The sequence below is a fragment of the Sceloporus occidentalis genome, unplaced genomic scaffold (genome assembly GCF_023333645.1).
Source record: "Sceloporus occidentalis isolate IW3139 unplaced genomic scaffold, rSceOcc1.0.p SCAF_22, whole genome shotgun sequence".
In the NCBI taxonomy this organism is placed as follows: Eukaryota; Metazoa; Chordata; class Lepidosauria; order Squamata; family Phrynosomatidae; genus Sceloporus; species Sceloporus occidentalis.
Genome location: NW_028317002.1, coordinates 15,613,812 through 15,641,250, shown reverse-complemented (window position 1 = coordinate 15,641,250; position 27,439 = coordinate 15,613,812). Strand labels below are relative to the sequence as shown.

Genomic DNA, 27,439 nt, shown 5'->3' with positions numbered 1-27,439 from the left:
GTCCACCAGATGACAACTCCGGGCTCAAGCGTTCCGGAGGCCGTGTGCGCCGCACAGGCCGACCCGACGAAGGAACCGCCGCGACGTCCAACACAGGTGCCAACTGCTCCCTCAGCCAACCGGTACCACGTTCCCTCGTAGCCATCCGAAGCCCCTCCAGAATCTCCTCAATTTCCCGCTCCATCTGAAAAAGAAAGCAAAAGCCTCTCCGAACCAAATTGCTCAATACAGAACAACCAGGATTTGGATAAGCAGTTAAGTGACAGTTTACAAAATGGTTGCCACTTATATACCTTACTAATAACCCCACCCATAACAATTCTAAACCAATTAAATTAAATCCTTCCTTTTTGCACACCACCTAGCTCTGTCAAGGCCCACTCCGCCTAAGCTGCGCTGCTCCATGGGCTTCATGTTAAGACTGTGCTGAAAAGAGAGAAAAGAAGCAACAGGACCATACGGGGATTGAACCTGCGACCTTGGCATTATTATTTCCAGTACAATTGCTTGGAAATTTGGATTGTTATCAAAAGGGAATCAACTAAAGGACTTACCTTGCCACTACGTTTTGTACCAACTTCCTTCCGCTGGAAAGCGCAGAGTAAGGATTTTACTCTTACAATCGGTATTGGTGTTTCATTTGCAAAGCTGGAAATCCAGCAGAGCAATCAAAAGCACTTAGGGAAGGCCTCCCCGTCAGGGAATCGAACCCCGGTCTCCCGCGTGACAGGCGGGGATACTCACCACTATACTAACGAGGACTCGCTGTGGGTGCGGCTGCTCCCGAAAGCCCTAAAACCTGTATCAGTGACTTTCGTTAGACAGATTTAAAGAATGTCTGGTGCAAGGTTTGTACACTTCAAAAGCTCACGCACCTTTCAAGACTGTACTGAAAGGAGAGAATAGAAGTGACTGGCTTGTACCGGGATGGAACTCGCGACCTTGCCATTATTATTTCCCGTACAATTGCCCAAAAATTTGTATTGTCATCATCAAAAAAGGAATCGAACCCCGGTCTCCCGCGTGACAGGCGGGGATACTCACCACTATACTAACGAGGACTAGCTGTGGGTGCAATTGCTCCGGAAAGCCCTAAAAGCTGTATCAGTGACTTTCGTTAGACAGATTTAAAGAGTGTGTGGTGCAAGGTTTGTACACTGCAAAAGCTCACGCACCTTTTAAGACTGTACTGAAAGGAGAGAATAGAAGCGACTGGCTTGTACCGGGATGGAACTCGCGACCTTGCCATTATTATTTCCAGTACAATTGCTTGAAAATTTGGATTGTCATCAAAAGGGAATCAACTAAAGGACTTACCTCGCCACTACGTTTTGTACCAACTTCCTTCCACTGGAAAGCGCAGACTAACTGCAAGCACGTGCTCCAAAAAGCCCTAAATCCTGTATCAGTAGCTTTCTTTAGCCAGATGCAACGTGCGTACGGGACAAGGTTTGCAAGTTGCAACAGCTCATGTTAAGACTGTGCTGAAAAGAGAGAAAAGAAGCAACAGGACCATACGGGGATTGAACCTGCGACCTTGGCATTATTATTTCCAGTACAATTGCTTGAAAATTTGGATTGTCATCAAAAGGGAATCAACTAATGGACTTACCTCGCCACTACGTTTTGTACCAACTTCCTTCCGCTGGAAAGCGCAGAGTAAGGATTTTACTCTTACAATCGGTATTGGGGTTTCATTTGCAAAGGTGGAAATCCAGCAGAGCAATCAAAAGCACTAAAGGAAGGTATTCTGTCTCCACATGAAGGCGAATGAAGGTGTAACTGGTAGTGGCTGTGTGACTTTCCTACCTTCGTGTCCAAGCAGTGGAGCAGACAGGACCGGCAAAAGCTCAGGTTAGAAGGATACACGTAGACACGGTGATTTGAATCAATGTGGGTTTATTTGACCCAAAATACAAACATTGGTATAATACTGAAATGACCTTGGTGTTGTCTGTTGATATCTTTCCTGAGGCTAACTGCTGGTCAAAAAACTGATGCCTTACGAGCCCGAGTGATGAATGTCCAGTCTCACAGAAAGCAGATCCCTCACACAAGGGTTGCAGGAAGTGACATGGACCCAGGCTCCTGAAAACATGCCCAGCAAAGGAAAGCTTTATTAACAAGAACAGAGGCGTGCAGCATACAAATTCTGGCCAGCAGATGGCAGCAAAACGACCATACATAGAAACAATATGGTGATGGAAGAACCGATAATATGGTGGACATTTAAATAAATATGAGAACAGTACAGAAGACAGCACACTCCCCGTCTGAAATTCCCAAGGGAATTTCACTATGAGTAATTTCCAAAAAATATATGGAACAAACCTGTAACAAACATGTTAGAATAAAACAGGAAACATTACAACATAGTCCTGTTTCAAACTTGGAATGGAGAAGATCCACAAAATTCAAGTTCAGTTCTGTTTATCCTGCAGGGATGTTCTCGATGGGTAGTATCATAATAAGTTCGTTAATTGGCCTTGCAAACGTTTTATGCTCACCCTTTCTGAAGATAGTCAACTCCACCTTCCGGACCCTGCCATCTTTGCTAGGAAAAACCTTTGTAATAAGTCCCATAGGCCAGTGAATCCGTTCGGTTTGTTGCTCCTTCATCAACACGAGGTCTCCTTCTTTCAAGTTTGGTTTGTGGTGTTGCCATTTTCTTCTTCCTTGAAGAATCACAAGATACTCCTTTCGCCACCTGTTCCAGAAGTAATCCGCTAGGTATTGTACACGTTTCCATTGTTTCTGGTAGATGTTCGCATGGGTAAATTCTTTACTAGGTATTAGCGTATCCTCCGTTTTTTGGGTAAGGAGAATAGCAGGAGTCAGTACAGTTGGTGTTTCAGGATCCATCGACACTGGCACAGGTGGTCTTGAATTGATTATGGCTGAAACTTCAGCGAGAAGGGTGACTAGGGTCTCATGTGTGAGCCTTGAAGAGCTTACATCCATTAACATAGAATTCAAGATGCTGCGTGAGATCCCGATCATCCTCTCCCAGGAGCCCCCCATGTGGGAACTATGAGGAGGATTGAAAATCCAAGTGCAACCTTTCTCTGCCAACTGATCTTGAGTGGGCTTGGTATCGATGTTCAGTTCTTTACTTGCTCTGATGAAGTTTCCTCCGCGGTCAGACCTCAACTGTTTCGCTGGTCCTCTGATTGCGAAGAACCGTCTTAAGGCATTAATAAGGCTGGATGTGTCCATGGATTCTATCACCTCTATGTGAACGGCACGCACACTCATGCAAGTGAATAGTACAGCCCAACGCTTACTGTTTGCGTGACCGCCACGGGTCCTGCGTGCAGACACCATCCATGGCCCGAAAATGTCTAGGCCAACGTAGGTGAATGGTGGCTCTGTACATAGCCTATCCACAGGCAAGTCAGCCATTTGTTGGTACAGTTGTTTTCCTCTTGCTTTACGACAGTGCACGTAGTCGTGAAGTATTTGGGCCACACGTTTTTTCATACCTATAATCCAAAGGCCTGCAGACCGTAACCTGCCCTCAGAGATTTGTCTGCCTTGGTGTTCAGCCTTTTCGTGGTGGTGTCGGATCAGCAAGACAGTGATATGATGTTTGCTGGGAATGATGAGAGGATTTTGTTCTGCAACTCCTAGGTGGGCTTGATTCAAACGACCACCGACTCTCAGCAAGCCAGAACCGTCCATAACTGGATTTAAATTGGCAAGAGGGCCTTTTATTGGAATCCGCTGTTTGTTGTACAAGCACTTCCATTCTACGTTGAATTCTTCCTGATGGACATGGCGTATTATGAGGGACTCACTATGAGAGATATCTTCAGCAGAGAGGGGTTTATGACAGACGTGTCAACCATGACAATCCTTATCTTGTTGAGTACTGTGATAACATCTCGCAATGTGCACTAACCTAGCGATAGTTCTGACGAGTCTCATCCAACAGGAGAAACGCTCGAAGCGCTGACAACCGAGGCTGGAGGTTTGCTTTATTCCAGTAACTAATGCACTAACTTCAGCGCGGATTTCTGGATCATTATCCGGATCCTGGATGCTGAAAACTTCCTGTACACATTCGTCCCTCTGTCTCAACAGAAACTCCGGACCTGTAAGCCAAGAAGAGTTAATAAAGGCACCTATAGATATCGGCCTAGTGGCGTGGTCTGCTGGATTAAAGTTGGATGGCACATAGTGTCATTGTTCAGGTTTTGAAGACCTCCTGATTCTCTCTATGCGGTTACTGACGTACACATAAAATCGTTTAGTCCGATTATAAATGTAACCTAAAACGACCTTACTGTCCGTGTAATACTGGACCTCTTCTATGTCGACACCCAGTTCTTGTTGTATGAAGTCTGCAATCTCCACTGCTAACACAGTCCCACAGAGTTCAAGTCTGGGAATAGTATGATCAGGCTTGGGAGCCAACTTAGCCTTACCAAAGACGAATCCAATGTGACTTTGTTTGTTGAGTTCTGTCACCTTCAGATAGGCAACCGCTGCAATGGCTTCCGTGGAGGCGTCTGAGAACACGTGGAGTTCTTTCTTTATGCTAGAGGTAGATGAGGTTTTGACATAGCATCTCGGGATGTGGATCTCATCCAAGGCACACAAACATTGTTTCCAGGCTTCCCATTTTTGCTCTTTATCAGAAGGAAGTGGGGTATCCCAATCCTTGACGGTTTCAGAAAGTTGTCTCAGTAGGGATCTACCTTGTATGGTGATGGGCGCTACAAATCCCAGCGGATCAAATAGGCTGTTCACCACTGATAGGACACCACGTTTTGTGAATGGCTTGTCTGCACAACTTATTTGAAAACCGAAGGAGTCGGCCGAGAGATCCCACCTGAGGCCCAAGCTCCTCTGCACAGGTGGACTGTCCAGTCCCAGGTTAATGTCCTTGAATCCAGGTGCATGATCACCTGACTCGAAGGCTCTCATTACGGCCAGGCTGTTTGAAGCAATTTTGTGTAGTCTAAGTTTAGCTTGGTACAACATTCTTTGAGTCCTCTTGAGCAGACTGATAGCCGCTTCTTCAGTCGGTAGTGATTTGAGTCCGTCATCTACGTAGAAGTCCTTTTCTACAAAGTCTCTCGCGTCTGCTCCATACTCGGACTCTCCTTCTAATGCAGTTCTCCGAAGGCCGTAAGTTGCTACGGCAGGTGAAGGGCTGTTTCCAAATACATGCACCCTCATTCGATACTCCACCATCTTTGCATTGGTGTCATTGTCCTTGTACCACAGAAACCTGAGGAAATTCCGGTGGTCCTCTCTGACTACGAAACAGTGGAACATCTGTTCAATGTCGGCAGTGATGGCGACAGGCTCTTTCCTGAACCTCATCAGCACTCCTACTAAGTTATTTGTCAGATTGGGACCTGTGAGAAGAACATCATTTAGAGATACACCTTGATGTTTGGCGCTTGAATCGAAAACAACCCTAATTTGATTAGGTTTCCATTGATGATACACTCCGAATGAAGGCAAGTACCAGCACTCTTCGTTCTTCCTTAAGGATGGAGCTGTTTCTGCGTGGCTGTTACGGAATATTTTATCCATAAAGGCGACAATGTGTTTTCTCATTTCAGGCTTGCTGTTCATGGTACGCTGAAGAGAGTTAAATCTAGACAGAGCTTGTTCCAGATTGTTAGGGAGTCTTAGCCTGGTAGCTCGGAAGGGTAATGGAGAAACCCAGTGATCGGTTTCGTCTTTAAAGGACTCTCTGTCCATTATCTTGACAAATTCTCTGTCCTCTACTGACAAGGCTACTTTATCGTCGTTCTTGGTTGTGTGAAAGACTGATCTCCCCAAGTCTTCGGCAAAGAAGGGAGAAATTATGTCAGGTGGCTGTATGAGGTCTGGAGACTTCTCTTTCACCTCATAGTGATGAGGACACGGCTTAATGCAAGTTGTGCGTCCATCTCCACGCACATAAGTCTTGAAGGAGTCAATTCCTGGTTGATCTAAGCATACGTTCCCTATGACTACCCATCCCAAGTCCAGTCTCTGGGCGTATGGTGCATAGTCGGGACCATTACATTGTTGACGCACCTTATGTACCCTTAGATTGTCTCTGCCGAGCAGGAGTAGAATCTCGGCGTTGATGTCCATAGGTGGGATAAGGCTGGCTAGGTGCCTTAGGTGTGGTTGGTGAAATGCAACTTCTGGGGTAGGAATCTCATCCCTATGGTTGGGTATTTGGTCGCATTCGATCAGCGTCGGTAGGGGTATTTCGGTATCCCCATTGATAGGAGAAGCAATGAATCCTTGTGCCCTTCTGCCGCTAGTCTCTATGCGGCCCGAGCAGGTGTTTAAGGTGTAGGGTTCTGATGGTCCTTTGATTCCAAAGGCTTCAAAGAATTTAGGTCCCGCTAGGGACCGGTTACTTTGGTCGTCGATGATGGCATACATTCTTACTGCCTTTTCTGGTTGTCCGTCTGGGTAAACCTTGATTAGGCATAGTCGGGCACAACATTTCTCACTCTGACTCTCCCCACATACTTCCAAGCATGAGCAGGAAACAGCTGTGGCGGTGTTGGCGTGATTCTGGGGCTCCCCGCCATGACTTGGAGCGGGGCTAATGGCGACTGCAGCCGGTGAGTCCCTGGCGAGTGGGGTTGGGTGCATAGCTGAGGCATGTCTTTCGCTATGACACTCTTCACACTTGATGGCAGATTTACAGTCCTTGGCCATGTGCTCCAATGAAGCGCAGCATCTGAAACATACCCCAAGCTCGGTGAGGACTTTCTTGCGCTCCTGTATGGTTTTGGATCTAAACCCTCTGCATTTGTTCAGTGAGTGTGGTTTTTTATGAATGGGACATTCACGATTGAAGGACTTGTTTCCTAATGAGGTAGTGTACTGTTTTCCCGTGGGTACTGCAGGTGATGGTAGGTTAGTCTTTCTAACGCTCACGCTGCTCTTAAAGTCTCTGTGTTTATGCATGACACTTTCAAACCCTGATGATGACGTCGCTGAGGCTATAGTGTTGGACCCCAGGAAGTCAAGGCTGGGGTCATTCCTCATCTGGGACTGTTCATCGATGAACCTACAGAAATGAATAAATGGGGGAAAGGTGACGTCATGTGCTCTTTTGTACCTTGAGACCGACGCTGCCCACTTCTCTTGCAGACCGTATGGTAGCTTCACAACAATTGGGTTCACTCCATGCGCTGTATCCAGGTAGCACAGCCCAGTCAAACGAGGGTCTCTTTTGGCTAGCTCCAGTTCCATGAGCAGATCACTTAAGTCCTGAAGCTTATGGACTTCCTTGAGATTGATCTTTGGGATGTTTTGCAGTCTCTGGAATAGGGCCTTCTCTATCGCTTCTGCACTACCAAAGGTCCGTTCAAGTCTCTGCCAGGCGGCAGCGAGACCTGCTTCTGCTTGTCCCACATAGACAGTTCTGAGGCTCTTGATACGATTTGTAGAGCCTGGGCCCAACCATTTGATCATGAGGTCAAGTTCTTGCTCTACGGTTAGGTTGAGGTTGGCAATGGCGGCTTTGAAGGTTGCTTTCCAGGCTCTATAGCTCTCTGCACGGTCATCGAACTTTGAAAGACTGGTGTTGATTAGCTCTCTGCTCACCATAAACCTGGCGAACTCAGACATATCTGATTTCTCACTGCTTGTTGCCATGACAACTTGTGATGCCCCTGGGGCGTATGGGTTGCTTGGCGTGAAAGGGTGAGACGCTACCGGGTAGAATGATGTTGCTGCAGGGTTGAGCCGTGGTTTAGCCTCTGTAGATTCTGATGACTGCTGCTTGAGCTGTGGAGGTAGGCCAGAAAGCACCTGATCTTGCTGTAATAACTGTCCTTGAGTGGGCACATCCGGGTGACAGTTATTAGCTTGCTCGGGTGCTGTGGGTGGCACTAGCACCGTAGGTAAAGCTGGTTCGGAGGTTTCAGTGTTGTCGACTTGTACAGTACTGGAAATAAGGGGTGGCACGGGTAACTGTTTCAGCACATAGTCACTGGTGCGATCGACTGGATCGTCCATTTCCTGTGGTAGCGAGCAGACTGGATCAAGACCTTGGCTCAATGCTTGCTCAAGTATTCTTACTTTGGCTAACGCAATTTCCTCATCCATCTCTGATTCAAAAATCTTTATCCGAGCTTCTGCTTCTGCCTTTGCAAGAGCTGTTTTCTCAATGATTCTGCCTTGCTCAGTTCTGATGAGGCTTCATCGATATTAGAGTCTCTTAGAAAGGTTATATACCTTGTGGATAGTCCCTTGTATCTTTCATAAGCTGTGTTCAGCCGTCCAACGGCGACTTGTAAGCTGGCAGCACCACCTGAGGAGGATTTAAGTCCTGACATGAGGGAGGAAACCCGTTCCCATTGCTCTTCCAGGTTATCACATAGCTCATCTTTCATGGTGTGATAGTTTTCAATGACCTTTATCGTCGGTTTAAGAGAGCGTCTTGGTCGTGCGTCTTGGTCTGCTGGAAGTGTGGGTTCTGCTTCCTGCTCTTCATAATTATCATTATCAGGTTGCATTTGCTTTGTTTTATCACTGGGGAACTGAGCAAGGTCCTTTTCGGCCATTTTGATTTAAGGTGCGCTATCTCTTTAAGAAAATAAACTTTTGAATTGGGGGCTGAAAATTGCTGCACGGTTCCTATAGGGCACTTGATAAGCTTCCTAAGGTGTTTTGAGTGAATTGCTGGGTTTTTGGAGTTGTGGAGGACTTCCAGGCGAGGGAGTAGATACTGCGGATGCACGTTGATTCCCCTAGGCTTGTCCAGACATGTTCAGTGGCTGGGCAGATTTGCTGCACGTGGGCCTGTTGCTAGGGAGATTCCTGAGTGTGGTACTGGTCACTAAGGCAGTTTTTTGACTGTTCTGTCTCCACATGAAGGCGAATGAAGGTGTAACTGGTAGTGGCTGTGTGACTTTCCTACCTTCGTGTCCAAGCAGTGGAGCAGACAGGAGCGGCAAAAGCTCAGGTTATACGGATACACGTAGACACAGTGATTTGAATCAATGTGGGTTTATTTGACCCAAAATACAAACATTGGTATAATACTGAAATGACCTTGGTGTTGTCTGTTGATATCTTTCCTGAGGCTAACTGCTGGTCAAAAAACTGATGCCTTACGAGCCCGAGTGATGAATGTCCAGTCACACAGAAAGCAGATCCCTCACACAAGGGTTGCAGGAAGTGACATGGACCCAGGCTCCTGAAAACACACCCAGCAAAGGAAAGCTTTATTAACAAGAACAGAGGCGTGCAGCATACAAATTCTGGCCAGCAGATGGCAGCAAAACGACCATACATAGAAACAATATGGTGATGGAAGAACCGATAATATGGTGGACAGTTAAATAAATATGAGAACAGTACAGAAGACAGCACAGAAGGCCTCCCCGTCAGGGAATCGAACTCCCACGTGACCGGCAGGGATACTCACCACTATACTAACGAGGACTAGCGGTGGGTGTGGCCGCTCCCGAAAGCCATAAAACCTGTATCAGTGATTTTCGTTAGAAAGATTTAAAGAGTGTGTGGTGCAAGATTTGTACACTGCAAAAGCTCACGCACCTTTTAAGACTGTACTGAAAGGAGAGAATAGAAGCGACTGGCTTGTACCGGGATGGAACTCGCGACCTTGCCATTATTATTTCCAGTACAATTGCTTGAAAATTTGGATTGTCATCAAAAGGGAATCAACTAAAGGACTTACCTCGCCACTACGTTTTGTACCAACTTCGCACCTTTTAAGACTGTACTGAAAGGAGAGAATAGAAGTGACTGGCTTGTACCGGGATGGAACTCGCGACCTTGCCATTATTATTTCCCGTACAATTGCGCCAAAAATTTGTATTGTCATCATCAAAAAAGCTACTAATGGACAAGCTGTATCGTTAAAAAGGTAAAGAGTCTCTACCCCCGGGCTTGCCCCAGCTTGTGAAAAAGAGGACGAGTGCTAGTTAGAGATACCTTACCATATCTCCCGGCATAGGCAATTAGGCTTGCGAGACGTATTTAATACTATCCATCCGCAACAGATTCAGAGGTAGACAGCACAGAGTAAGAAGTTTACTCTATACTAAGGAGGACTAACTACAAGCACGTGCTCCAAAAAACGCTAAATCCTGTATCAGTAGCTTTCCTTAGCCAGATACGACGTGCGTACGGGACAAGGTTTGCACGTTGCAACAGCTCATGTTAAGACTGTGCTGAAAAGAGAGAAAAGAAGCAACAGGACCATACGGGGATTGAACCTGTGACCTTGGCATTATTATTTCCAGTACAATTGCTTGAAAATTTGGATTGTCATCAAAAGGGAATCAACTAAAGGACTTAACTCGCCACTACGTTTTGTACCAACTTCCGTCCGCTGGAAAGCGCATGTATGTAGGTAGTGTGTATCGTGCATTGTAAACCCAATACCAGTTTAACCCACCAAATAACGACACGGAGACCGAAATTGGATAAAGCAGGCCACAGCACAATTTTATTATAAAACCATAAAACACTGTGTTGGCCCAAAACACCATAAACCAATAAGAATAATATACAATACCGATAAATAATAAATACAAATATACAAATATACATAACACATTACCGTAACATATTCAAAACATAACCAACACAGGAACCGAATTAACCCCGTCCTTGCCGGCCTCTCACACTGCACAATCCAGACCACAGGTACTCACCTCCCCCCTCGTCCAAACAAAATTGACAGCTACCTTTCGCTGTCCCACCACCAATGCTAACCACCAGCCATCCAACAAGCTCGGTGGGCACGTCCAATAAAACACCAGAGGTTAGGGGAGGATTGAGCCTTCCATTACACCAGCATCCAAACTCCATCACTTACCAAAACCAGACCGGCAAGGACACACAAACCGCCAGCTGTGACAAAAGAAAGAAAGTTAGTACACAAGAAATAGGGAGGGAGGGTGGATGGGAAGCAGGTAAGACTGTTGGCCGTGTCTGTAAAAAAGGACAGTGACCGGGGTCACCCAGAGGGCACCTTATATCACCTAGGGTCTCCCACCCCTCAATTAACATCCCCCAATCAAAACACGGACATTCCCTGAGCATGCACTAACCCACACACATACATGCTCCCTGTCCATTTAGCTACGCTGATTCCCAGGGGCCTGACTAACTGCAAGCACGTGCTCCAAAAAGCCCTAAATCCTGTATCAGTAGCTTTCCTTAGCCAGATGCGACGTACGTACGGGACAAGGTTTGCACGTTGCAACAGCTCATGTTAAGACTGTGCTGAAAAGAGAGAAAAGAAGCAACAGGACCATACGGGGATTGAACCTGCGACCTTGGCATTATTATTTCCAGTACAATTGCTTGAAAATTTGGATTTTATGACAAGACACGGAGGCTCCTATTGCTTAACTCTTTCTTTACTGGATAAAATAGCAGCAAGAAAAAATGAATAAAGGTACAAAGAGAAAAAATATATAGTATAACATGTGACTCCAACAATCAATCCCACAACAGACTGCTTCATAACGCCAAACTCCTCCTCCAAAACTTCCTCTTTCTTTGCTGCTCACTGGAAAGATAAGTATTGCCAGTGCATTCTCTCATATTTTACCATATATATTTGATTTTTTTTTATATAATTCTTCGATATGTGTATTTTCTTATTTTGCTCTATTGCGTATTTCTCCTTCGGCTGACCCCTCTTTCGTATGTAGTGTTTCCTACCTCCAGTGTTACTCTCTCCTTATTGTCAGTTCGTTGTGCTTTTGAGTTTGGTTCTGCCTTGGACTTTAGTTTGTTTGAGTTGTGTCCCTCTTAGACGCGAACCCGACGGCTCCGTTCCGTTTTTCGGCTGTTCGCGGGGTTTTTTTTTCTCTGCCATTCCGGCAATGGACGTGTTACGCGTTCTTCTGCGCATGTGCGAGTCCGCCGTTTCTTCATATTGTGGCTTCGTTTTTCTTCCTCACGAAGCCTGCTGTGACGGCCGTGTTAGCGTTTTCTGATCGTTTTCAGGCGTTTCTACCTATCAGCATCTCTTACACCCTGGTGAACCTGTCTTTGTCTTGCAGTACCGCGTTTTATTACTTTTTTCACAGTTTTTTCCAGGCAGGGTTAAGTTTATTTTAGTAGGTTAGTTTTTTCTTCACATAGGTTCTTATCTTCTAAGCACCTGTTCAGTCATGCATAAAACTTCTAGTGATATGCCTGCTCAGGCAACCAAAAATTTAACCCCTACTGGGGAAGTTACTGCTAATGTTTCACCTATGAGTATGGAAGGAGGTGAATCCTCTTCAGGGGCAGGCCTCCACATGGACTTTCAAAAGTCTGTCTCAGAGGCCATTTTGGCAGCCATGGACTCCATGACCTCCACATTGTCTCACTCAATTTCTCAGGCCCTAAAATCCTCTCATCAAAATGTACCTCAACATACTTCTAGTTTACCACCTGACCATCATTCCTCAGCCCCTCCCACGTTATCAGCACCTAGGAAGGCGCTTGCTAAACGTAAGCATCTTAATCCTCCGACCTCCAGAAATTATATGACTGGCGATGTACATGCCGCCCAAGATGGCGTGATTTCAGCACGCAAATGAGCCTTTCCGCGCCAGGCAGAACGGGCGCGGCGGTGGAAGTGCGCAAAGGCACTCACCGATGTTTCGGATTCGGAGCTTGACTCCGCAGAGGAGGTCTGGTCTGTGTCGGATGTGTCCTCGGCCGAGGATGAGGTTTTGGATGAGGAACCTTTACGTTCCTCGGGGCTAGCATCCCCCACTCTCGAGGACCAAAAGGTCTCTCACGCTTCCCCGACCACGGAGGGTATTCTGGATCCCCAGTGTGATTCCCTTTTCGATCCCGAGGATCTCCATCACCCTAGATCAGCTGAATGGGTTCCGGCGGATCATATCGCCCAATACCTCGAGAAATGGGTCAGGCGACCACTTAGTAAAACTGCTAGACAAAAGCTCCGGGCTGAATGTCCACGACCTATTGTACCTAACAAGGTCTGTGAGACTCCTGTGGTGGACCCTAAAATGGTTCAATACTTATCTAAGTCAGGGTGGAACCCCAGAAAGGGCTTAGAGGCTGCCCTCAAGTCTTGTCAAGACAAGCACCTAGATATTTTTGGTCCTTTGGCCAAATTGTTTGAATTGGCGGCTACTGCCAAAGACAAGGGTGAGGCCGTTGACCCGGATACCCTCTTAGGCTGGATCCAGAGGGCTATATGTATTGCGGGCAACGTTAACACCTCATTTTGTATTGAGAGGCGTAAAGCCATTCTCTTAAAAGTGGAGCCTAAGTTGGTTAACCTTGCCCTTACTGAATCGGGCAAGGATGCTCAGGGGCTATTGTTTGGAGATTCTTTCATAAAAGAACTTGGGAGGTTTGTAGGGGCTTTCACTGCGTTAGATAAGGCCCAATCCTCTATGAGACGTGTCTTCGACAATCGGGTTTCCACCAGGGCCGGCAGATTCAGGGGCCGTCTGGCCGGCCGTAACACCTTTAGTTCATCACGAACTTCCAGAGGCTCTTTCTCTCAACCCCCTCCTACCAGGATGGACAACTTCCGACAGTACAGACAGGTTTCACCATTTTTCCCGTCAAGAGCCAGACCATGGCGCTCACGAGGTTCGGGAAGAGCACAGCGACGTCCCTATGGTGAGTACACATATAACCATCCCTTCTTCCCGTCTTCTGGTGGGAGGTCGTCTCCGTCATTTTTTCCCTGCTTGGGAAAATCTCACGGCAGACGTGTGGGTCCTCAATTGTGTTCGGGGTTACGAAATAGAGTTGATAGATATTCCGTACCAGCCTGTTCTTCGTCTCCTATTATGTTCTCCCCTCAAGACCAGATTTTGATAGAGACAGAATTGTCAAATTTATGGGAGAAAGGTGCTATAGAACTCGCCAACGCAGAGTTGCCAGGTTATGTAAGCAACATATTTCTGGTTCAAAAGAAGGGAGGCGGCTTTCGTCCAGTGATCAATCTCAGGTCACTAAACGCTTTAGTTCATTACAGACATTTCAAGATGGAAGGAATCCATCTCCTTCGAGACTTACTTTTACCAAACGACTGGATGGTGAAGTTGGACTTACAAGACGCGTATCTCACTGTACCCATGGCAGAAACGTCGCGGGACCTGCTCCAGTTCTTTTGGAAGGCACGGAGATGGCGTTTTACATGTCTTCCTTTTGGGCTTTCATCAGCTCCGTGGTGCTTCACCAAACTGCTACGGCCTGTGGTGGCTTGGCTTCGTATGCAAGGAGTAAGGCTTATCATCTACCTGGACGATCTCCTGATCATGGCCCAGGACCAGCAGACGTTGTTGTTGCACCTTCAGTTGACAATTACCCTTCTGGTGGATTTGGGCTTCCTCATCAACGAGGAGAAGTCATGTATGACGCCTGCCCACAGGATGGAATTTCTGGGTTTCCTAGTGGACGCGGAATCAGGGTCCCTCAGTCTACCCTCTGCCAAGATCCGTACTATTCGCAAGGAATTGACCCGGGCTCTCAACCGCCCTTTCATTTCTATTTGTTACCTTGCCAGGATCATGGGATTGTTAACATCATCGATCCAGGCGATCTTTCCTGCCCCGTTGCACTATCGAGCTCTTCAACGTCTGAAGATAGCTCACCTCCGCGAAGGGGCTTCTTACGCAGATCTCATTTCCTTGGACTCGGACATCATGCGATGGTGGATCAAGAACCTGGAAGCGTGGAATGGCAGAGCCATTATGGGTCCGCAACCGGAGTTCACCATAGACTCGGATGCCAGCCTTCATGGTTGGGGTGCTCATTGCGAGGGATTCACTACGGGAGGCAGTTGGTCTCCAGGGGAAACCAGGCTCCATATCAATTGTCTGGAACTTCTGGCAGGATCGTTTGCTGTTCGCAGTTTTTCGAAAGATTGCGCCAATGTTTGTATCAGACTCCGGATGGACAATGTCTCGGCAGTCCGATACATCAACCACATGGGGGGTACCCATTCCAAGGCATTGGCGATTCTGGCGTTGGATTTCTGGCACCACTGTCTTCTCAGGAACATTACCATCCAGGCCGAATACTTACCGGGTCTGCACAACACGGTAGCGGATTGGTACTCACGATACCTGCGGGACTACAGCGACTGGAAATTGGATCCGACGGTGTTCCTTTCTATCGCTTCTCTTTGGGGTCCTTTATGTACAGACCTGTTCGCCTCCAGACTCAACGCTCAGCTCCCGAGGTTCTTCAGCTGGCGTCTGGACCCGGAAGCTGTGGCAGTAGAGGCGTTCGCGCAGGATTGGACGGGAAACCTCCATTATGCGTTTCCCCCCTTTTCCATGATCCCTCGTACCCTACTTCAAGTCAGACGTCAAGGGGTTCAGTTGGTGATCATTGCGCCACTATGGAGGTCGCAACCGTGGTTCCCTTCTCTGTTGGAAATGTCGATAGACCACCCCAGGTTGTTGCCAACGTCACTCTTCCTTCTACGGAATCCGGAGGGTCATCCTCATCCTTTGGTCCAGGATGGCTCCCTGCTTCTGGTAGCATGGCTGATTTCCGGGAACCTTGGTCAATCTGCGGTGTATCGGACACGACTAATCGGCTTTTGGCAGCATCTTGGGCTCCGGGAACCAGGAAGGCTTACGGGTCAGCTTGGAGAGTTTGGTCCCGTTGGTGCGTGGCTAGGGACTTGGATCCCGCTTCAGCACCTTTGAACGCGGTACTCCAGTTTCTTACATCTCTTTTTGAGGACGGCAAGGCTTACAGGACGGTTAACGTTTACAGATTGCCATTTCTGCTTCGCATGGAGGCCTGAATGGTTGTCCGATCGGCAAACACCCTTTGGTTTGTCGTTTGCTGAAGGGTGTTCGATATAGTAGACCTCCTCGTCCTAGGTATTCCACTACCTGGGATGTCTCTTGTGTTCTCTCTTTCCTGGAGGCCTGGCCTCGGAATGAAGACCTTTCCCTAAAGGACTTATCGGCCAAACTGGTAACTTTATTGTGTTTGATCTCGTGCAAACGAGTAGCCGATGTCCGTGCTTTGGACTTTGACAATCGTTCCTTCGACCCGGACGGGGTTACCTTTAACATATCCAGGCGGACAAAAACGTCGATCACATCTGTTTTTTACCCGGCTTTTCCATCTAATTTGGCCTTATGCCCAGTGGCTTGTCTTCGGGAGTATGAATCTCGCACAGTGGAGTTTCGATCTCTATCTCACCCTAATCTTTTTATTTCATTCAAAGCTCCATTCGGACCTGTGTCTTCTACAACTTTGGCTCGCTGGTTGCGGCGTGTTATGGGGCTCGCCGGGGTGGATACCTCGGTTTTTGGGGCTCATTCATCCAGGAGTGCCGTGGCTACCAAAGTCATTACTTTTGGCGGCCGTTTGGAGGATCTTATGAAAGCGGCAGATTGGTCCAGACATTCTACGTTTAAAGAATTTTATTTCAAACCTGCCCCTAATCTGTTCTCCTCGATTATTGCCCAGCTTTAAACTTGCAAGAGGAGCCTCCGTGTCTTGTCATAAAATTACATGATTTTGCTATTTACATGACGAAAAGTCATGATTTTATTAAAGGCACGGAGGCGAGTATTGCTTCCCTCCCTTCGTCTGATTTTTCCTCGTTCCCTCCCGATGATTGGTTCTGGTATGGGTAAGTGTTGGGTGCATACTCATATGATCAGTTTAATTATTTCTCTTTTCATTACATCTTTGATTGTGTATGATGTTCTGTATCCTCATTGTCAGTTTTGTATTTGTTGCCTATGCCGTATATTTCTGTTTGGTCCGCTGGTATTAACCCATGGATCGCCTACTATTTCTTGTTTCTTCTGCAGCCTAAGTGGATTCCAGGATGTTTCTTTGTTCTACGTTTCTCCCAGATGTGGATTTCGGGACCTTGACGTTCGTGTCTGACTGCTGGTTCCAAGTTTCTTCACGTTCGCCAGCCAAAGAAAGAGGAAGTTTTGGAGGAGGAGTTTGGCGTTATGAAGCAGTCTGTTGTGGGATTGGTTGTTGGAGTCACATGTTATACTATATATTTTTTCTCTTTGTACCTTTATTCATGATTTCTTGCGGCTATTTTATCCAGTAAAGAAAGAGTTAAGCAATACTCGCCTCCGTGTCTTTAATAAAATCATGACTTTTCGTCATGTAAATATTAAAATCATGTAATTGTCATCAAACGGGAATCAACTAAAGGACTTACCTCGCCACTACGTTTTGTACCAACTTCCTTCCGCTGGAAAGCGCAGAGTAAGGATTTTACTCTTACAATCGGTATTTGGGTTTCATTTGCAAAGGTGGAACTCCAGCAGAGCAATCAAAAGCGCTAAAATAAAGCCTCCACGACGGGGAATCGAACCCCGGTCTCCCGCGTGACAGGCGGGGATACGCACCGTTATACTAACGAGGACTAGCGGTGGCCGCGACTGCTCCCGAAAGCCCTAAAACCTGTATCAGTGACTTTCGTTAGACAGATTTAAAGAGTGTGTGGTGCAAGGTTTGTACACTGCAAAAGCTCACGCACCTTTTAAGACTGGACTGAAAGGAGAGAATAGAAGCGACTGGCTTGTACCGGGATGGAACTCGCGACCTTGCCATTATTATTTCCAGTACAATTGCTTGAAAATTTGGATTGTCATCAAAAGGGAATCAACTAAAGGACTTAACTTGCCACTACGTTTTGTACCAACTTCGCACCTTTTAAGACTGTACTGAAAGGAGAGAATAGAAGTGACTGGCTTGTACCGGGATGGAACTCGCGACCTTGCCATTATTATTTCCCGTACAATTGCCCAAAAATTTGTATTGTCATCATCAAAAAAGCTACTAATGGACAAGCTGTATCGTTAAAAAGGTAAAGGGTCTCTACCCCCGGGGTTGCCCCAGCTTGTGAAAAAGAGGACGAGTGCTAGTCAGAGAGACCTTACCATATCTCCCGCCATAGGCAATCAGGCTTGCAAGACGTATTTAATACTACCCATCCGCAACAGATTCAGAGGTGGACAGCGCAGAGTAAGAAGTTTACTCTATACTAAGGAGGACTAACTGCAAGCACGTGCTCCAAAAAGCCCTAAATCCTGTATCAGTAGCTTTCCTTAGCCAGATGCAACGTGCGTACGGGACAAGGTTTGCACGTTGCAACAGCTCATGTTAAGACTGTGCTGAAAAGAGAGAAAAGAAGCAACAGGACCATACGGGGATTGAACCTGCGACCTTGGCATTATTATTTCCAGTACAATTGCTTGAAAATTTGCATTGTCATCAAAAGGGAATCAACTAAAGGACTTACCTCGCCACTACGTTTTGTACCAACTTCTTTCCGCTGGAAAGCGCAGAGTAATTATTTTACTCTTACAATCGGTGTTGGGGTTTCATTTGCAAAGGTGGAACTCCGGCAAAGCAATCAAAGGCACTAAGGAAAGGCCTCCCCGTCAGGGACTCAAACCCCGGTCTCCCGCGTGACAGGCGGGGATACTCACCACTATACTAACGAGGACGAGCTGTGGGTGCGGCTGCTCCCGAAAGCCCTAAAACCTGTATCAGTGATTTTCGTTAGACAGATTTAAAGAGTGTCTGGTGCAAGGTTTGTACACGGAAAAAGTCACGCACCTTTTAAGACTGTACTGAAAGGAGAGAATAGAAGCGACTGGCTTGTACCGGGATGGAACTCGCGACCTTCCCATTTTTATTTCCAGTACAATTGCTTGAAAATTTGGATTGTCATCAAAAGTGAATCAACTAAAGGACTTACCTCGCCACTACGTTTTGTACCAACTTCTGTCCGCTGGAAAGCGCAGAGTAACGATTTTACTCTTACAATCGGTATTGGGGTTTCATTTGCAAAGGTGGAACTCCAGCAGAGCAATCAAAAGCACTAAGGGAAGGCCTCCCCGTCAGGGAATCGAACCCCGGTCTCCCGCGTGACAGGCGGGGATACTCACCACTATACTAACGAGGAGTAGCTGTGGGTGCAGCTGCTCCCGAAAGCCCTAAAACCTGTATCAGTGACTTTCGTTAGACAGATTTAAAGAGTGTCTGGTGCAAGGTTTGTACACTGCAAAAGCTCACGCACCTTTTAAGACTGTACTGAAAGGAGAGAATAGAAGCGACTGGCTTGTACCGGGATGGAACTCGCGACCTTGCCATTATTATTTCCCGTACAATTGCCCAAAAATTTGTATTGTCATCATCAAAAAAGCTACTAATGGACAAGCTGTATCGTTAAAAAGGTAAAGGGTCTCTACCCCCGGGCTTGCCCCAGCTTGTGAAAAAGAGGACGAGTTCTAGTCAGAGAGACCTTACCATATATCCCGCCATAGGCAATCAGGCTTGCAAGACCCAGCTTGTGAAAAAGAGGACGAGTGCTAGTCAGAGAGACCTTACCATATATCCCGCCATAGGCAATCAGGCTTGCGAGACGTATTTATTACTATCCATCCGCAACAGATTCAGAGGTGGACAGCGCAGAGTAAGAAGTTTACTCTATACTAAGGAGGACTAAGTGCAAGCACGTGCTCCAAAAAGCCCTAAATCCTGTTGCAGTAGCTTTCCTTAGCCAGATGCAACATGCGTACGGGACAAGGTTTGCACGTTGCAACAGCTCATGTTAAGACTGTGCTGAAAAGAGAGAAAAGAAGCAACAGGACCATACGGGGATTGAACCTGCGACCTTGGCATTATTATTTCCAGTACAATTGCTTGGAAATTTGGATTGTCATCAAAAGGGAATCAACTAAAGGACTTACCTTGCCACTACGTTTTGTACCAACTTCCTTCCGCTGGAAAGCGCAGAGTAAGGATTTTACTCTTACAATCGGTATTTGGGTTTCATTTGCAAAGGTGGAACTCCAGCAGAGCAATCAAAAGCGCTAAAATAAAGCCTCCACGACGGGGAATCGAACCCCGGTCTCCCGCGTGACAGGCGGGGATACGCACCGTTATACTAACGAGGACTAGCGGTGGCCGCGACTGCTCCCGAAAGCCCTAAAACCTGTATCAGTGACTTTCGTTAGACAGATTTAAAGAGTGTGTGGTGCAAGGTTTGTACACTGCAAAAGCTCACGCACCTTTTAAGACTGGACTGAAAGGAGAGAATAGAAGCGACTGGCTTGTACCGGGATGGAACTCGCGACCTTGCCATTATTATTTCCAGTACAATTGCTTGAAAATTTGGATTGTCATCAAAAGGGAATCAACTAAAGGACTTAACTTGCCACTACGTTTTGTACCAACTTCGCACCTTTTAAGACTGTACTGAAAGGAGAGAATAGAAGTGACTGGCTTGTACCGGGATGGAACTCGCGACCTTGCCATTATTATTTCCCGTACAATTGCCCAAAAATTTGTATTGTCATCATCAAAAAAGCTACTAATGGACAAGCTGTATCGTTAAAAAGGTAAAGGGTCTCTACCCCCGGGGTTGCCCCAGCTTGTGAAAAAGAGGACGAGTGCTAGTCAGAGAGACCTTACCATATCTCCCGCCATAGGCAATCAGGCTTGCAAGACGTATTTAATACTACCCATCCGCAACAGATTCAGAGGTGGACAGCGCAGAGTAAGAAGTTTACTCTATACTAAGGAGGACTAACTGCAAGCACGTGCTCCAAAAAGCCCTAAATCCTGTATCAGTAGCTTTCCTTAGCCAGATGCAACGTGCGTACGGGACAAGGTTTGCACGTTGCAACAGCTCATGTTAAGACTGTGCTGAAAAGAGAGAAAAGAAGCAACAGGACCATACGGGGATTGAACCTGCGACCTTGGCATTATTATTTCCAGTACAATTGCTTGAAAATTTGCATTGTCATCAAAAGGGAATCAACTAAAGGACTTACCTCGCCACTACGTTTTGTACCAACTTCTTTCCGCTGGAAAGCGCAGAGTAATTATTTTACTCTTACAATCGGTGTTGGGGTTTCATTTGCAAAGGTGGAACTCCGGCAAAGCAATCAAAGGCACTAAGGAAAGGCCTCCCCGTCAGGGACTCAAACCCCGGTCTCCCGCGTGACAGGCGGGGATACTCACCACTATACTAACGAGGACGAGCTGTGGGTGCGGCTGCTCCCGAAAGCCCTAAAACCTGTATCAGTGATTTTCGTTAGACAGATTTAAAGAGTGTCTGGTGCAAGGTTTGTACACGGAAAAAGTCACGCACCTTTTAAGACTGTACTGAAAGGAGAGAATAGAAGCGACTGGCTTGTACCGGGATGGAACTCGCGACCTTCCCATTTTTATTTCCAGTACAATTGCTTGAAAATTTGGATTGTCATCAAAAGTGAATCAACTAAAGGACTTACCTCGCCACTACGTTTTGTACCAACTTCTGTCCGCTGGAAAGCGCAGAGTAACGATTTTACTCTTACAATCGGTATTGGGGTTTCATTTGCAAAGGTGGAACTCCAGCAGAGCAATCAAAAGCACTAAGGGAAGGCCTCCCCGTCAGGGAATCGAACCCCGGTCTCCCGCGTGACAGGCGGGGATACTCACCACTATACTAACGAGGAGTAGCTGTGGGTGCAGCTGCTCCCGAAAGCCCTAAAACCTGTATCAGTGACTTTCGTTAGACAGATTTAAAGAGTGTCTGGTGCAAGGTTTGTACACTGCAAAAGCTCACGCACCTTTTAAGACTGTACTGAAAGGAGAGAATAGAAGCGACTGGCTTGTACCGGGATGGAACTCGCGACCTTGCCATTATTATTTCCCGTACAATTGCCCAAAAATTTGTATTGTCATCATCAAAAAAGCTACTAATGGACAAGCTGTATCGTTAAAAAGGTAAAGGGTCTCTACCCCCGGGCTTGCCCCAGCTTGTGAAAAAGAGGACGAGTTCTAGTCAGAGAGACCTTACCATATATCCCGCCATAGGCAATCAGGCTTGCAAGACCCAGCTTGTGAAAAAGAGGACGAGTGCTAGTCAGAGAGACCTTACCATATATCCCGCCATAGGCAATCAGGCTTGCGAGACGTATTTATTACTATCCATCCGCAACAGATTCAGAGGTGGACAGCGCAGAGTAAGAAGTTTACTCTATACTAAGGAGGACTAAGTGCAAGCACGTGCTCCAAAAAGCCCTAAATCCTGTTGCAGTAGCTTTCCTTAGCCAGATGCAACATGCGTACGGGACAAGGTTTGCACGTTGCAACAGCTCATGTTAAGACTGTGCTGAAAAGAGAGAAAAGAAGCAACAGGACCATACGGGGATTGAACCTGCGACCTTGGCATTATTATTTCCAGTACAATTGCTTGGAAATTTGGATTGTCATCAAAAGGGAATCAACTAAAGGACTTACCTTGCCACTACGTTTTGTACCAACTTCCTTCCGCTGGAAAGCGCAGACTAACTGCAAGCACGTGCTCCAAACAGCCCTAAATCCTGTATCAGTAGCTTTCCTTAGCCAGATGCAACGTGCGTATGGGACAAGGTTTGCAAGTTGCAACAGCTCATGTTAAGAATGTGCTGAAAAGAGAGAAAAGAAGCAACAGGACCATACGGGGATTGAACCTGCGACCTTGGCATTATTATTTCCAGTACAATTGGTTGAAAATTTGGATTGTCATCAAAAGGGAATCAACTAAAGGACTTACCTCGCCACTACGTTTTGTACCAACTTCCTTCCGCTGGAAAGCGCAGAGTAATTATTTTACTCTTACAATCGGTGTTGGGGTTTCATTTGCATAGGTGGAACGCCAGCAGAGCAATCAAAAGCGCTAAAAGAAAGCCTCCACGTCGGGGAATCGAACCCCGGTCTCCCGTGTGACAGGCGGGGATACTCACCACTATACTAACGAGGACTAGCGGTGGGTGCGATGGCTCCAGAAAGCCCTAAAAGCTGTATCAGTGACTTTCGGTAGATTTAAAGTGTGTGGTGCAAGGTTTGTACACTGCAAAAGCTCACGCACCTTTTAAGACTGTACTGAAAGGAGAGAATAGAAGCGACTGGCTTGTACCGGGATGGAACTCGCGACCTTGCCATTATTATTTCCAGTACAATTGCTTGAAAATTTGGATTGTCATCAAAAGGGAATCAACTAAAGGACTTACCTCGCCACTACGTTTTGTACCAACTTTGCACCTTTTAAGAGTGTACTGAAAGGAGAGAATAGAAGTGACTGGCTTGTACCGGGATGGAACTCGCGACCTTGCCATTATTATTTCCCGTACAATTGCCTAAAAATTTGTATTGTCATCATCAAAAAAGCTAATAATGGACAAGCTGTATCGTTAAAAAGGTAAAGAGTCTCTACCCCCGGGCTTGCCCCAGCTTGTGAAAAAGAGGACGAGTGCTAGTCAGAGAGACCTTACCATATCTCCCGCCATAGGCAATCAGGCTTGCGAGACGTATTTATTACTATCCATCCGCAACAGATTCAGAGGTGGACAGCGCAGAGTAAGAAGCTTACTCTATACTAAGGAGGACTAAGTGCAAGCGCGTGCTCCAAAAAGCCCTAAATCCTGTTGCTGTAGCTTTCCTTAGCCAGATGCAACGTGCGTACGGGACAAGGTTTGCACGTTGCAACAGCTCATGTTAAGACTGTGCTGAAAAGAGAGAAAAGAAGCAACAGGACCATACGGGGATTGAACCTGCGACCTTGGCATTATTATTTCCAGTACAATTGCTTGGAAATTTGGATTGTCATCAAAAGGGAATCAACTAAAGGACTTACCTTGCCACTACGTTTTGTACCAACTTCCTTCCGCTGGAAAGCGCAGAGTAAGGATTTTACTCTTACAATCGGTATTGGGGTTTCATTTGCAAAGCTGGAAATCCAGCAGAGCAATGAAAAGCACTAAGGGAAGGCCTCCCCGTCAGGGAAACGAACCCCGGTCTCCCGCGTGACAGGCGGGGATAATCACCACTATACTAACGAGGACCAGCTGTGGGTGCGGCTGCTCCCGAAAGCCCTAAAACCTGTATCAGTGACAATCGTTAGACAGATTTAAAGAGTGTCTGGTGCAAGGTTTGTACACTGCAAAAGCTCACGCACCTTTTAAGACTGTACTGAAAGGAGAGAATAGAAGTGACTGGCTTGTACCGGGATGGAACTCGCGACCTTGCCATTATTATTTCCCGTACAATTGCCCAAAAATTTGTATTGTCATCATCAAAAAAGCTACTAATGGACAAGCTGTATCGTTAAAAAGGTAAAGGGTCTCTACCCCCGGGCTTGCCCCAGCTTGTGAAAAAGAGGACGAGTGCTAGTTAGAGATCTTATCATATCTCCCGGCATAGGCAATCAGGCTTGCGAGACATATTTAATGCTATCCATCCGCAACAGATTCAGAGGTGGACAGCGCAGAGTAAGAAGTTTACTCTATACTAAGGAGGACTAACTGCAAGCACGTGCTCCAAAAAGCCCTAAATCCTGTATCAGTAGCTTTCCTTAGCCAGATGCAACGTGCGTACGGGACAAGGTTTGCACGTTGCAACAGCACATGTTAAGACTGTGCTGAAAAGAGAGAATAGAACCAACAGTACCATACGGGGATTGAACCTGCGACCTTGGCATTATTATTTACAATACAATTGCTTGAAAATTTGCATTGTCATCAAATGGGAATCAACTAAAGGACTTACCTCGCCACTACGTTTTGTACCAACTTCCTTCCACTGGAAAGCGCAGACTAACTGCAAGCAAGTGCTTCAAAAAGCCCTAAATCCTGTATCAGTAGCTTTCCTTAGCCAGATGCAACGTGAGTATGGGACAAGGTTTGCAAGTTGCAACAGCTCATGTTAAGACTGTGCTGAAAAGTAGACTTGGGCATTCGTCTTTGGGCGAACATGAAAACGAGCACGAAGAGGCCGTTTTTTTGTTCGTTCCGAAGACACGCCGAAGAGAATACAGTGCCGGCAAAACGTAGGAGAAGACGAAGACTCCCAACCACGAAACCAAAATTTCAAACAGGAGTGAGCTGATCTCGTCTGTCCAATCAGCTCACTCTTGTGACGTCACGCTAAGGGTCTCGTCCAATGCCTGTGCTGCTGTTTTTTGAATTCTGAAGGCGCCTTTATAAGACCAGAGCTTGCCTGAGAGATCCATTCATTTTTCGCTGTGACTGCTTTGGCAACACTCCTGTGCTGCATCCGAGCGTTACAGAGAGATTGTTCTGTTCTGTGTGAGACTGGTAAGCCTTAGCCTGCCATTTCTCACAGTGTACTTCATCCTCACTTCAGTGCTACTTAATATAATTAATAATAATAATTTGATTAATTTAATTTTTTTTAATTTAATTTTTCATCAACTGTAGTGTAAGTGCTGTTGAGTTGACAGTGCACCCAGTGTCTCAGTGGCACTGGGGTGCCCTTGCCCTGGGCTGGCACTAGTGCCTACTGCCTGTCCTGCTTAAATAAATTAAATAGAATTTATAAATAATAATTTAATAGAGTCTATAATTTAATAGTTCATTATAATATTATATATATATATATATTTGTCAGTCATATATATATATATACTATAGTATACTAGTGTAGAGTGTACTGTAGACATTCATCTACTAGTGTCTAATTTAAAATCAGTAATATTAATTAATATAATTAATAATTGAATTCATTATAAAATTATATATATATTTGTCAGTTATAGTTAGTAATAGTATACTAGTGTAGAGTGTACTGTAGACATTCAAGACATCTACTAGTGTCTAATCTAAAATCAGTAATATCAATAATTCTATAATTCTTTCTTATCTTAATAGTTAATTAAATTAGCTATAAATAAAAGTAATAATATTAATTAATTACTACTAGTGTATAGTTCAGCTAATCTTATTAGTACTGGTGCTGCAGCTCTATAGTTTGTGCTTTGTTTTAGCAACAGCAAGAGACCAAGTCAATTTTTCTTAATTAATAATCTTTCATTTTATTTCATTTGTTTTGCTCACCTCAGTCCATCAGTGAAGTGAACTTGTTGGGCTAGTGAGTGCAGCCGCATAAGTGCTGTGTTTTTTTTTGATCCGCAAGCAGTGACGTTAACTGTTTTGCAAAGATTTTCTCATTTATTTTACATTTTATTTCAATTTTATTAAAAGTACCCTTAGTGTTTTGCTCACCTCAGTCCATCAGTGAAGTGAACTTGTTGGGCTAGTGAGTGCAGCCGCATAAGTGCTGTGTGTTTTTGTTCAGCAAGCAGTGAAGCTAACTGTTTTGCTGTGACATTTTATTTTATTTCTAATTCTTTTCAAGAAAAATTGACTGTGACGAGCTGTACTAAGCAAAGCTTCAAGCTACTAGCTGTAGTACTAAAATAATTCTAATCTTCTTTAATCTTAATCTATAATATATTATAAATAATATATAACAATCTAAATTCTAATTCATAATCTATAATATAAGTAATTCTAATTCTAAATTCTAATTCATAATCTATATTCTTCTATCTATAATACATAATATATAAGTAAATTATTTCTAATCTATTAATATTATATAACTTAATATTAATTAATAAATCATACCGAATCTGATTTAACCTCACTTTAGCTTAGTGGGTTTGAGAGCGTCTGCCTAGAGGTAGACTTATAGTAAGGAAATATAGCTTTAGGCTAGCATAGTAGTAGGCTAAGCTCTTAGGCCCGTGTAAATTCAAATTAAAAATAAAATACTGCTAGTTATTAAATAGTTAATAATTTAAATAACTTTAGCACTTTGCCAGATTGCACACAACAGCACAGTGCAGTAGTGCATAGTTTTACTTTTTAAGCAGTAGCACTGAAGAGAACTTCCTCTAATTTTTTTGTCTTTAATTCATTTTTCCTTTTTTTTTATTTTTTTATAGTTTTTTAAACACTACACTACACTACACACACAACACAAAATTTGAAATGGATCCTCCTTTTGGGACTAAGGAGGGACAAGCTCCATCTACCACCACCACCACCACCAGCAGTTCTAAGATGCAGCCTTTGCGTCAGTCTAGTCGGCCAAGTAGGCCAAGCTCTCGCTTATCATTTGGGGAAGCATTGCTTGAAGGATCATCAAGTAAAGGAAAGGCACCAAAAGCAGGCAGTAGTAGTGCGGCTAGGCCCACAAGCTCTATGGTTTTTTACGGAAAGCCTAAAGCACCAGAAGCACGTTCAAAGTTAAAGGGTAGCACAAGTAGTACCAGCCCAGTGACTAAAAAGAAGTGCCTTTTGCCCCAAGCAGCATCTTCCCCATCCACAAGCAGCATGCAAGGTACCAAGCAGAGCCAAATTAGCAGCAAGACTCAGAGGGGTCCCAAACAAAAGCGATCTCATTCCTTTGTAGGGAAAACCACCACCACCACCCCCACCGCCTCTACCACCACTAGTGCTGCACCTACTGTTCCCACTGGTCCCGCCACGCCATGTCCTCCTAGTACCTCTAGCAAGCCACCAAGTCCTTACAACATTTTTGTAAAGACAGTTAGAGAGAGGGCTACACATAGTGGGACTCCACCTAGCGAGGTAGCAGAGGAGCCTGAGACCGAGAGGCCAAGTGCAGAGTCTATTCTTCCTGCTCGCACTACTACTAG

The 27,439-nt window shown here is 45.6% G+C and overlaps 3 non-coding genes across 3 annotated transcripts; all 3 read right to left on the bottom strand.

The window, feature by feature from the left end:
* Window positions 1-689: 689 nt before the first annotated feature.
* TRNAD-GUC (transfer RNA aspartic acid (anticodon GUC)) lies at window positions 690-761 on the bottom strand. Its single transcript has one exon. It is a non-coding gene; the product is annotated as a tRNA-Asp (tRNA).
* Window positions 762-18,835: 18,074 nt separating this feature from the next.
* Window positions 18,836-18,907, bottom strand: TRNAD-GUC (transfer RNA aspartic acid (anticodon GUC)). Its single transcript has one exon. It is a non-coding gene; the product is annotated as a tRNA-Asp (tRNA).
* Window positions 18,908-21,377: 2,470 nt separating this feature from the next.
* Window positions 21,378-21,449, bottom strand: TRNAD-GUC (transfer RNA aspartic acid (anticodon GUC)). The gene has a single exon. It is a non-coding gene; the product is annotated as a tRNA-Asp (tRNA).
* Window positions 21,450-27,439: the final 5,990 nt, after the last annotated feature.